Source organism: Ahaetulla prasina, chromosome 2, assembly GCF_028640845.1.
Source record: "Ahaetulla prasina isolate Xishuangbanna chromosome 2, ASM2864084v1, whole genome shotgun sequence".
Lineage (NCBI taxonomy): Eukaryota > Metazoa > Chordata > Lepidosauria > Squamata > Colubridae > Ahaetulla > Ahaetulla prasina.
The window spans coordinates 154,265,311-154,278,737 of NC_080540.1; the positions used below are offsets into that span (position 1 = coordinate 154,265,311).

The 13,427-nt window shown below is 35.9% G+C and overlaps 1 protein-coding gene across 4 annotated transcripts in view; it reads right to left on the reverse strand.

Moving 5' to 3' along the window:
• DIP2B (disco interacting protein 2 homolog B) overlaps positions 1–13,427 on the reverse strand; it is a 212,466-nt gene that overhangs the window by 198,078 nt on the left and 961 nt on the right. The gene's annotated exons all lie outside the window — the stretch shown is intronic.

Below are 13,427 nucleotides of genomic sequence, written 5' to 3' on the forward strand. Positions count from 1 at the left end.
AACTTTACATTTTTTTATAAAATACTTCTTGAGTCACAAAGATATTTTCAGGCATTACCTGTTTTTATATCTGTTTCATAATCTCAGTATGGCACATCTAACAAAACAGTTTTTAAAATCTACATTAACCTTCATTTTGTCATACCATAAATTTCTATGCGACCCATGTCTCAGATCTTGTCTTCTAGCTCCTTCTGTTTCTCAGCAGCATACAATAATTCATCCAAACTAAACAAGCTGCAAAATATAATTTCATCTCAGGTAAACCCAATTCTCTATCAATGAAAAAAACCAATGAAAAATAGTTATGGATCTCTTCCTGTTTTATCAGACAAACTTTGCCTAGGAAGCATAAAATAAAAGGCTCAATAAATAAGAAAAGATGCATAAACATGAAGCCTAAGGACAACTATAGTCAAAAGTAAAATCAGAGAAATAGCTAACTTGTTTGTAAAAGATGAACAAGATTATATCTTGAGGGAAGTAGCATTCTAAATTGTAAGAACTATCACCAAGAAGGCCTATCACTTGGGCATGAACCTTGGAAGGAGAGGCTTTTTTCATGTCCACACCAGATTCTGTTCTGATAAAGCATTGGCTGATATATCCCAATACTGCAACAAATGGGAATTAAAAGGTTGTATCATAAACCAACCAAACCAATGAATTTATTTACTTTAGGATTGGCATTGTTCTATGTTCACAGACACTCCTACTAGGTAATCAGTAACCTAGCTGCTGTATTTTATATTAGCTGTAGCTTTTGGGACATCTCCAAAGGCAGGCCCACATATATCACATTACAGTAGTCCAATGAATAGAGTAGACCATCTAGTCTTTAGCTGTCCCTGTATGGACCGCATGGATTGGTTTTATTTTGAAGGCTTTTTTTCCCCAATTTATGTATGTGTATGCATGCATGCCTACACACTTACACAGCCTACTGGTTTGGCTGTCCAAAATACTCCCAGTTTCTTAAGTGGCCCCTTGGGAAAATTAATTGCCAAGCCCTGATATATAGAGAACTTTTATTTAAAGTCTTACCAATAACTGCAAGTAGCAGTTCCCAAAGCATTTACCATAACTAGCTATACAATTGTTTTCTTTTGCCTTCAATCTGCTATGAAATGGCCCCATCAATTACTTCTTGCTTACTTCTATTTGCATTCATTTTACCATTTACTTTTGTTGTTGTTGTGGCAATCTTTTTTTTAATATAATTTCTTTGAATATTGGAGTGTTTATGAAATCTGCATAATTTACTCTGGGCACAGAACTCAGACGCAACAGCAGACGCACAGTGCTTACTGTTATAATTGCACAGCCAAGCTGACGACCCATATGCAAACCAAATGGGAAAAAATAATGATCGAGACAACACTAGGTGTTTAAAAGGCCTAAAAGTATAGAAGGCCTGCAGAAGCAGTCATTCTTATCCATCGCTATTTCAGAATTCCAGGCCTGCAAATTTTTAAAAAAATATCTGGGAAAGGAACTTGCTAGATCATGTCTCACTACTTGTCATAAACTGGCCTCATCTATGACAGGGAAAACTACATTATACTCTGGATGCTATGTAACTGCATTACAATTACAGAGATACGATCACCATGGAGCTGATCTTGGTGAGTGCCAGCAGAGATCTGCACAGGGGATGAGGCTTGTACTTCTCTCCATCTTACTCATCAAAATTGCCACACCAGGGAACCGAATTTTCTAAATATTATGATATAAAGCAAACTGCTCCACAGAACACAACCAAGGGACTAAGCCAATTCCTTAGCAGGAAGGAGACATTCCTCCTGATTTTATTTATCACATTTCTATCCCACTGCAGCAAAAAAAGAAAGAAAAGAAAAGAAAGCTCTCAGAAGCTTACATAAAATATAAAAAACTAATAAAAGTTTCCTTGGTGCCATCTTCAGAATAAAAGTAATAAAAATAAATAACACCGACCAAATATTGGAATAAAAGCACTAAAAATAGAAGTTAAAGTTGGTGTGATAAAATCAGAGGAAGGAGCTCCAAAACGACAGCAAATGTTGTGGCTTTTGACATATAAACAGGATGGGAGCTAGCCTGTTCTCTACTAGAAGGCTGTCCTACAGAAAAACGCCCCTTCCCACTTCAGCTTCCCAAACCTCTTAAATGAGGGTTTAACAACAGTTTCTCCCTTTCCTCCTAACATAGACATGCAGGCATTACAAAAATACCTTAATTTTGAAATCATTTAAGATTTAGGCTACTGGTTAAAACACTGTTTCTAGGGCACACATGTCATGGTATACTAATAATTTCTATTTTCTCCACAAGGTATCTCTACCAGCTGTGTAAATGCAGTTGTGAGGATCTTGGCAGAACTGTTTGAACACTACTGATGACCCAATCTGTCATTACACGATTGGAGAAAAACTGGGTTGCGTTTGGACTTGCATCAAATTCTTTCCACCAAAGATCAAAAAACATCCACCAAAGATTATATATTTTCTGACGTCCTACTTGAACGTTCCCGAGAATCTCAACCCTTGTAACTTTACTTATATTTATATATTTGAAAGCATATTTATGTGTGCTAATATAACAGAAGTCAAAAAGTATCTAACTCATGTAGCCAACCTAGATAAATAAGAGGAAATACTACTGAGTCCCATCAAGACTTCCTTCAAATTAATGCTGACTAAAATACCCTGTAAAATTTCCCAGCAGCTATGTTGAAGTAAGAGTGAGGAGACTGAGGTTCTCATCTTCAGTCACCAAAGCTCACTGGGTGACATTGTGACAGTTACGTTCTCTTTGCCCAACCTGTTTTTCAGAGTTGTTGTGAGGGAAAAATATAAAGAGAGAAAATTATATATGCCCTCCTGATTTCCTAAATTAAACATAGGCTAGAAATAGAATGTACTAGAAAACTCATGACCTGTGGGGTCATCATTTCAGATACATGCAAACAGAATAATCACAGGTAGATAAAAAATAATGGGAGCAGGAATAACTTCCAAATTTCTGGAAGTTTGCCATTTCCTTGTCTGAAGATAGCAGTGAGCATCAGAAACCTACCTTCCTTCCTTCCTTCCTTCCTTCCTTCCTTCCTTCCTTCCTTCCTTCCTTCCTTCCTTCCCTTCCCTTCCCTTCCCTTCCCTTCCCTTCCCTTCCCTTCCCTTCCTTTTCTCTCTCTTCTTCTCTCCCTCCTCTCCTTTCTTGCTTCATTTCCCATCCAGTAGGTAGGTAAATGGCTGCTGCCAGGTAGGGAAGGGAGCAAGGGGATATGTTAGTGACCAGAACACAGAGGAACTGGTGGAGAGTGCACCATTTCTCCATTAATTTTTTCCCTGCATGCTTTTCACAAGCATGCTTACCTCCATGCGGCTGCACTCAGCCGTGGCCATGTGATTCTCATTTCCAATGTTTCCTGACAGCTTCCCACAAGATGATGGGGAACAGAAGCAACTGAAATGATTGCTGATGTTCCTTGCCACCTTCCCGCTAGCAAAGTCTGAACAGCAGCAGCGCAGCAACACTGAAGCATCAAAAAGATTCATTCCCTTGGGATTAGGTTAAAAAGCAGAGGTCCCACCTTAACCACAAAAAGCAGCTGGGTGACCTTGAGCCCATCACTCTCTCTCTCTCTCTCTCAGCCCAACTCACTTCACAGAGTGGCTGTTGTGGGGAAAACAGCAGGAAGATGTGTAGGATATATTTGTCGCCTTGAGTTATTTTTGAAAATAGTAAAGGTGGGATATAGCTAAATAAATAAAGTAAACTAATAAATAAAACTACTGGGTGCCAGCATTCTGCAGGTTAACTCATTTTAGGTATTTTTGTCCTGTGATGCAGTGTTTTAGCCAACTGAGGGTTACAAAGTATCAAACAGACTTGAGAGTGTTAGTAGTATATAGATAGATGAATAAATAAATCCTTGATAATTTAAAAAGAAAATTTTGCAAAAACATACATTTCTAATAACTGAAATCAAGAATAAACTCAGATTACAGTACAGAATATATAATAAGTGCAGTTTTAATACACATAGAATTGTTCTGTATTTGATTTAACTACTGTGTTTCCATGAAAATATGACCCTGTCTTATATTTTTTTGAACCCTGAAATAAGTGCTTGGCCTTATTGCCATGCGCTCAAAAGCCCAATTGGGTTTATCATCGGGGATCTCTTATTTTGGGGAAAACAGGGTAAATCCAAAGATCACTAGATTTTAAAATAAGAATTGTCCATTTGGATAGAAAGATATCTCACATAATGGAAATCGATCATCTGATCATCATCATACTGAAAACAAAAGCTCACAAAACTTTTGTAACACACAAATATGTAGTTTTGAATTATTTTCCTCTAAAAACCAATGAACAAGCATAATATTTTTCACTCATTTATTTAATTGGGTTCTATTTATCCAGTTTTAGGACTTCTGTGAAAAACAGATCAAGCTTTAGGTCATTTTTATGCAGAAATATTGAACATCCAAAGGGTTCAAAAACTTTTAAACATTCTTGTAAATATGAATAGCTGCACTGAGTTGCATTCTAGGATCCATGGCCACACAATTCTTTAAATAAATAAACATCCTTATTGAATATTCTGATTTTTCTTACATATTCATTAAAGATAACAAAAAAACACCCTCTTAATGCTAATGTGCGTATCTGTGTTTTGGAAAATAGCTGTCCTGTAATGCAGTCATTCCTCTCTTCAGTCAGAACATATCTTACCAAATAACATGCCCAGACACATTCAAAAAGTTGATTCCGCCTTTGACTCACCTTTAGTTAAACTGATAGGAACAGAAATCCACTGGAGGAAAATGTAATTATGTTACTCCAACTATTCATTGGTCAATTGAATTTGCCTATCAAACAGTTATACTCTAGCCTTAATAGAAATGCATTCATTGTGTCTGAAATTTTCTTAGGACCATGAACAGCTGGTAAACAATGAAGGCCTAAGATCTGGTCATGCTGTTGAGTCCTAAATGCTCTCCCTCTGCAAGCTATTTAATTATCCTTAACTGTTAAGTATAAGCAGTCTATGTTATTGCTAAAGGCGTCAAGCTAGATACCAGGAAGTTGTGAGTTCTAGTACCACTTTAAGCATGAAACCATCTGGGTGACCTTGGCCCAATCACTCCTTTTTCAGCCCTAAGAAGGAGGCAAGACAAACCACCTGTATAAAACTTTACCAAGAAAACTTCAGGAACTTGTTGAGGCAATTGCCAGGAGTCAAAATTAACTCAAAGGCATCAATCAATCTATAGTATGGTTTATTTTAAATACACCATAAAATTATTTAACCTTTTTTCTGGTAAACCTATTTTTTAATCTATTGTTACTTATAAGCTCAGTGCTGTGAATCAAGGTTGAATGTACTAGCCAACACGCTACTTTAGATTGCATAATTTCACAGAGATTAAGGACGCCTATTCCATTGGTATCCACATAATTTTTAAATTCTTCATTATCCAGACAAAGACTATTATTATTTATACAGTTGACAGAAGTGATCTCTGGAGTTTACAACATATACTCTATTACTCCTCATTGTCACAACTAAATTCAATAGCATTTGAGTTCAAGCAAGCTCTGTCCTAAAGAAGTTGACAGAGGTGAGGGGATGAACCCAAGTATAAGAACAAGAATTTTTACCCTTTGCCAATTCTTTTATCTTTAGATACTATTCTTTCACAACTCTTTCCTCATATAGTGAATTATCTCACAAGAAGCATTCATTCAAATTACAAAGTCTCATCAAGATAAAGAATGCTGGGGAGAAATATCTTAATCTATACTGATTAGAAGTAGTACACTGGATCCAATGAAAGGCCTAATCCAGCATTTCATTCATTCCCAAAGTTGAAACACGTGGAAAGTACACAACAGATTATTATAAAATAAGTTAATTTCAGACCCATATTACATTTTATGTTAAACATGTTTATGAAGTAGCTCTTATGAAGAACAGCTACTAACAAAATTACATCCCCTAGATTTGTCCACGTTTTCATTAAAATGGCCAAGTAAGCTGCTGTAATTGTATCTTTAGAAATCAAGAACCAGAATGTAACCGTGCACTAAGTATTGCCCTTTCTGTCTTGAATTTCTCACCATCCAGTTATCTACCGTTCTAACTCATAAGTGAGTCACTACAGCCCCTTGATCACTTTGGTTGCTATTCTGTGCATCTTTAGGGTGGGTCCATAACTAAACAATATTTGAAGGCTGGGTTATAGCAAAAATTTTCTTAAAGAAATTATAACATTTGGAACTCCTCTTTTCTCATTTTCACATCCAGCCACGCTGAGTCTATAAGGGATCATTCATCTTCCCCAGATATAAACAGTACCTTATCTACATACCAAACAAGCTCAGTTTTTTCCCAATGTTAGGCTCAGTCCTACTTATGTCTGGAAAATGTGTACAGTATGACACAAAATCAGGACATTTACAACTAGTATGGTATTCCTTTACCAGAGAGATAAGCAGAACAGCTTCCTGTAATAGACATAAAACAGTTCATTTGGGAAAGGTGAATTCTAGTAAGGAATCTTTATTTTTAGATACAACACACCCTAACTGTCACAATGAATGTAGCTGTTAGAAAACAGATTAGTAGAATCTTCTTTCTCTAAGGAATATTCCAGGCAAGACTTTTGTCAGTTTCATTTTGCACTACAGCATTTGTAAAATTGTACCTAACAACACACTTCATACTGCAGTTTTAGTTTCTCAAATTTTCAAAAACAGACACAATACCTAAAATAATTATTATTTACAATACCTAAAATAATAATTATTAAACATCTGTTTATTTCTGCAACCACTCAGGATGATGCAGCATCTCTATGGCATGGATTATTTCTCACTGCTTCTCATTGGCTAATTAGATTAGAGGGAGTTTCCCCTCAGCCACTCTCAATAAGAAGTAATGGTGGACTAATGCTAAGGAACTTCAATCAAGACCAGCAGCACATTATTTACAAGCAAAAGGCAAAATAGAAATTAAAGGCAGCAATTTTTTATGGTCCAAACCTCTACAAAATCAATAGCTTTAATAAGATGCCAAAGAATAATAAACGCCCTCTGCACATGAGGTATTAAATTGGCTAATTGCCCATTAATGTTTTTGATGATTTAAAAATACACATACTTATCGCACTATAAAAACACACATAATGTTGTTAAAAGAAAAAAAAATCACCTCTGTAATTAGCGAAAGCAAATTATGCATGAATAATATAAGCAAATGATGGGAATAAATTATTATAGGAAGCTCCTGAAAGATTTTGCAAAGCTTAAAAGAGAAGAAGCACAGAAAGAATGAAGTTCTCAAGTCAAGGAAACAGTGGGATACAGAGGCATCCATGGGAAGCAGTGTTAAGCCCTAAGCCCTGCCCCCTTTGTACATATTTTGTTCTGTTGCACCCATATTCAAAGAGGGTTTAGATAGCATCACAAAACTACTTTATTTTGACAAAAGCACCGGGTCCTGCAGTGTGCTTCTGATAACATAAAAATTGTCAAGGATATAGCCACAAATTATTAAAGACACCGTATTTGTTTGGAGTATAAGACGCACCTCAGTTTTTGGGGAGGAAAATAAGAAAAAAGCTGATTGGCAGGTGGATTGGCCACTGGGAATACCCCCAATCAGCTGTTTCCAGAGGTGAATTTTAGCAACAGGTTCCTGGGTTGTGAGCTCTGTGCCTTGTTTTTTGTTTTTTTTCTGCCTCTGAAACTTCTGAAACTCTGTTTCAGGGGGAAAAAAATATGCCTCTAAAAGCCTCCAAAACAGAACTTCAGAAAAAAAAGCCTCTGAAGCTCTATTTGGGGGCTTCATTTCTGATGCTTTTTTCAGCCTCTGAAACTTCTGTTTGAGAAGCTGGGCAGGGCTACATTCAGAATATAAGACGCACCTAGATTTTCACCCTCTTTTTTTGGGGGGGAAAGATGCTATTGGTAGCTGGAAATCACTACCAGCACTTCCAAATTAGTGAACTGCTTTAATTTACAGCAGTAGATTAGGAAGAAACAAGGATGGGTAGGTAGCTTAGAATTTGTGCATTGGTTTACCAAATAGCTTTGGCTCCTTGGTTAACATGTAGAGTCTGGCACATGGTCAAACTTTAGTTACGGATGGACAACTTAGACATATTGTTCAATTGTCAGAAACAGAAACTGGGGATTTTGACAAATCATTGTACCATATGATGACTTCCTGAGAGACCCATAACATTTGACTTGGACACCAATATCACATATATATTACCTTCACATGGTGCCCATATACTATTCTTTTGTAGACACCTATACTGATTTATCCACCAACAGAAACAAAATGGAAATAACATGGTTGCTATTACAAGGTCTTACTGACAACATGCATAGTAAACAATACCTAGTGAAAATTAGCAAATTCTTAAAGCAAGATGATTAAAAAAAAATACAGATCTAAAACAGAAATCAGAATACAATCCTATATTTATATCTTGTATAACACAAAATGCATGCCAGTATGATTAGAGGAAACAAAACTCCATGTAGCTATTGGTAGCTGGAAATCACTACCAGCACTTTCAAATTTCTGAACTGCTTTAATTTACAGCAGTAGATTAAGAAGAAGCAAAGATGGGTGGGTAGCTTAGAATTTGTGCATTGGTTTACCAAATTAAGATGTAATAAACAATCTACCACCACACACAAATATAGCTGACCAGGATGCCAAATGAAAACTGTATCACATTCAAGGCTTTTGATTAGCACCCTTTTTTGTAGCATGATGCAGAAGTGGTGGATGTTATTCCCCTTCCAGCCTATATAGTTTTATAGAGGTTATGCTTATACTGATTCCAGTGAAAAGTACCTTATCCTTGGCATAAAACCATCCCCAAAAGGCATCAGTAATAACAGTAAACAACTAATCAATGTAGACAAAGGTCCCTCTTAATAGAAAATCTGATGTTTTTAGCTTTCTGGAAAATTTAGTTGGCTCAAAGGTGGTGAAATTATTCTGTAAAAAATCTTTACTCTCTTTAAGAATCAGAACTCCCCAGGGAAGAAACATTATTGGTTTACATGAGTTTCCATTCTCAGTATATATAATTTTCACTCAACAATAATCGGAATGCAACTAAGTGCCACCTATATGCAGGGCAAGTAGCATGCTATCGATACAGAGAGACCTCCCTATGTAAACATGCTTCCATATTGAATTAGCATCCTTACTGGGCTATGCTGAAAAAAACCACTGCAGTGCTTTGAATTGCAGCTTCAGGGATACCGTATCAAGATCAGATGCTATGCAAACAATGCAGAATAAGCATATCACAGCATACTTTAAAAGATTAAATTGTGTAAGGTAAGTTATAACATTATAAAAACTGGTTTTTTTAAATCAGCCAGATGTGCCGGTATATTAACAATGTAGGATTCATTGAAAACGATATAAAAAAATAATATTTTTCATGATTCTCCAAATGTAATATGATTTCAATTAATTGTTTGTGTGAGATTTCCATAAATGAAACTGGGTCAATCAAATCTGACACTGGAAATTTGTATTTATATATTGCACAGCTACATATCAAAACAAGATGACTATAACAAGAAAACATCAACAAGACCAACATCATAACAAAAGCCCTGAAAGCTGATGATTGGGAAAACACATAAAAATGGTAAAATAAATTTTAAAAAAACAATAGGATGAGCAAAAATATGAAGGGCAAGAACAATCTTACTACATAGATAGCTTACTCAAGAAAATTGTATAAATTTGCTATTAAATAAGCAACATTCCTTCTCTAAAGTTGTACATAAAGATTTTCATGAAGATAATGTTCCTATATAACAATATAACATTATTGCTTCCTCCCCAAATATTGTACAGAAGAAACCATGGACCAGACTTGAACAGTTTTTTCAGCAGCAGCAGCAATAATAATGTATAAATTGCTATTTCTTTGTATCTTTACTTGCATATTATATTATTTGAGTATCAACAGGCCTTTAGTTTTAATGATTTCTCTATAACCCAGTATTATTAAAATGTAATGCATTATACAAGCAAGACATGTGGTCTTTGCTCAATTATTAATCTTGTACAGTACACATTTTATAGTGTAAAATCATATAATATAGGACACTTAAAACAGTCATCACTTTAAGTTTCTTCATTCAAGATCCAAAAATTAATTCCACTTGGCCAACTATACGTTTGATTTCTGGTATTTGAATGAGAGTCAGTTTGGAATAGTGGTTAAGGCATCAAGCTAGAAACTGGGAGACCGTGAGTTCTAGTCCTGCCTTACATACAAAGCCAGCTGGATGACTTTGGGCTAGTCCCTTTCTCTCAGACCTAGCAAGGAGGCAATGACAAACCATTTTTGAAAAACCTTTCCAAGAAAACTGCAGGGACTTGTCCAGGCAGTCTCTGAGAATCAGACATGATTGAACAGAAGAAGAAAAAAATGAACGGCAGATCTAATGTTAACACAAACTAGATGACAAAAAAGAACAAAAAGAGCTATTATAAAAGAATTATGATAGATATGGGAGGAGGTATCCTCTCCACCAAACAAAAAATAAAAGCCCATTAGTTCAATCCCTTGAACTAATTAAGTAACTGCTTAGAATTCAGCCTGTCATGACAAATATATTATCAGGGTAAAATAATTCACAAAATGTCCCCTTCTGAAATAATTAACTTTGTATTCTCAGAAAATTAAAGCTCTGCAGAAATGAGACTACTATTTGAGTTTTGAAAAATGATTCATACATGTGTCCCAAAAGGAAATTCAGGCACAGTAACAATGAGTTTTGTATGTTTTGTTTATTCTTGTTTAACTTCAACAGCTTCTTTTGTTTCACAAAATTCACTTATGACTGTCTTTTTATGAGGACAGAAGACAATAGTTCAACAGCTAGTGAGCAGAAAACAACCTGGAGAGTTAAGAAAACAACTAAAAGGGGGGGGGGAAAGAAAAAGAGGAAATGTGCCATTTATGTCTCAAATACAATTTCAGGTTTTGTTTTTAGCATAAACAGGAACTTCGTAAAATACTTACATATGCATTGAAACAGGCTGCAGACCACATAGAAAGCTCAAAAAAGTCTTCATTGTTTTCTAAACTCTTCAACCATATAGACCCCTTTTAAAACTCATTTTCCTTTCAAAGAGATGCTGCCCTGCCAATCAGCAGTACATGGAAGATAAATCATTTCTAGTAGTTGTGGATAAGCTTTAATCAAGTGAGTTCTATTCTGAGACCCTTGACGTGGATGCAACTAACATAAAATTAAAGAATGCTTGGTTCAAAATTTTAATGCTTTACAATCCCAGAAGAAAATAGAATTCCTAGTCATTTCTCACAAAACTAAACTCCTGTTTAGTCTCACCAACTTTCCTAACTTCAGACTGTAGTTTGGGAGTCACTTGCTTGTATGTGCATTTAAGCATGCATACATTTGAACCATTATATGGCAGGAGTGGGCAATTAATTTTTCCAAAGAGCCATATAAAAAATTGGGACTGCTGGGGAGAGCCACTGCTGTTCTGTCCCCTGCACCATGCCACTCCCTCCAACACCATTGCCCCTGATGCTGATGCCCTACCCCCTGCTGGCATACCAACACTGCGGGCGGGACAAGGACAGTCAAAGGTGTAAATGTGACCCACATTCCGTAAAATGCCCAGGTCTGGGATATCATATCAAGAACAAATGGTGCATCACGTCATTCTCATACTTCAGAATATGTATGAAAATCTTTCTGGTTTATCTTTAAACTTTGTATATTTGAACAATACAATTAATCATCTCAAAAACAGTTTTTGGACTATCTTTAAAATGGTAAAACTGGTTACACTATTCATTTTTCTCTTATCTACCAAATTCTGATTATCAAGTCCACCCACTATGATGTTCACTGACAGGCAATATTGCTGATGTAGTAAGGGAATTCCCTATATATTCTAACACAAGTTGTGATATCACTGCACCAAGTGGTAAGATACATATAACGTTTTCTGAATTAATATATGCAGGGGGAATAAAACAGAAACTGCAGCAATTATCCAGGCAGACAAAAGGCCTAATGCTAGAAGCTCTTAACTGCATAAAGCATATTTGTAATTCTCATTCGACAGCAAAGCTTCTCACAAACCAAGAAAAAAATTTAAAGATCCATCTGACAACCCAAATGAAAGAATATAAACCTGGATCCAGGCAGGGTTAAAATGGATCCTCATATTTTTTACATGGAACCTACTGAGTACCACTTACAAATCACAGATTCCATACTTCTGCACAAAATGATATTTGCATCTATTATGCAAGAAGGTAGGTTCTTATGGTTTTTATGTTGAATCCATGTGAACCTGCAGATTATATCCATCACTGGTGTGTTCGGATGTATACAAGTGGAATGAATGGGAGGAATGGAAAGAATGTGACCAGGTTCTCTCAGTGACTGTTACATCCTCAACCATCATATTCCGCCTAAGCATTTCTTTAAATTATGATGTAGAAGTGATGGGTCAATAGTCTTTTTTAAAGGATGGATTTAGAAAAAAGCTTAATTAGTCAAGTAGTACTTCCAAGAAGACTTTGCCTGGCAATTAATAAATAGAAAGAGAAAAAAACCCTAAATCTTGAGAGACATCTGGCCAAATGATGGGAAAAAAACACATTTTATTGTTACTGTACTTCTAAAACTAAACCTCAAAACTGGACTGAAGCTATTTCTTTACAGAGATACTTAAGTACCCACAATTAGAAGACTGATGATTATAATGATTCTATCTATGAAGAAAAAAAATAATTATGATTTGTTGGTGATTTCAGGTGTGTTCCATATAAAATGGTGATGCTCTATGACGATCACTGCATTGATCTATTTTTACAACACGCAGTGACAAAAATGGACAGATACATGATTGCAATGGCACGTTTGTCTGCACAGAATGAGACTAGTGTTCTGATAATTGTTTCAGAAGGATTCAAAGCAAAACCTGGGGGATTCACAGGGATCTCTGATTCAGATCTATGTTTTTTGGCCTTTTTATACATACCAGCAATGTTATTGTAGTGAACATTATACTGAACAGATAACTATGACCTCTATTTTAACAGAAGTTTTCAAGCAAAAATCAGGAGCATATGCACCCTGAATCCACCTTATTGTGCCACAGTAGCATCAGAAAACATCAGATCCATGACAGTCAGTGGAGACAGAAGTAAACTGTGATTTAACCATGGCCTCCAATGCATCCTACATAAAAATTCATAAGGATGTGTGTGAATCTAAATATCACCAAACTGCTCCCCAAAAACCCACTTCCAGCCAGAGCCAAAGTATTTGTTTAGTAACATCCTACCCATGACTGTAGATTCTGTGAGTTACGTTACAATGCAGGTCGAAAG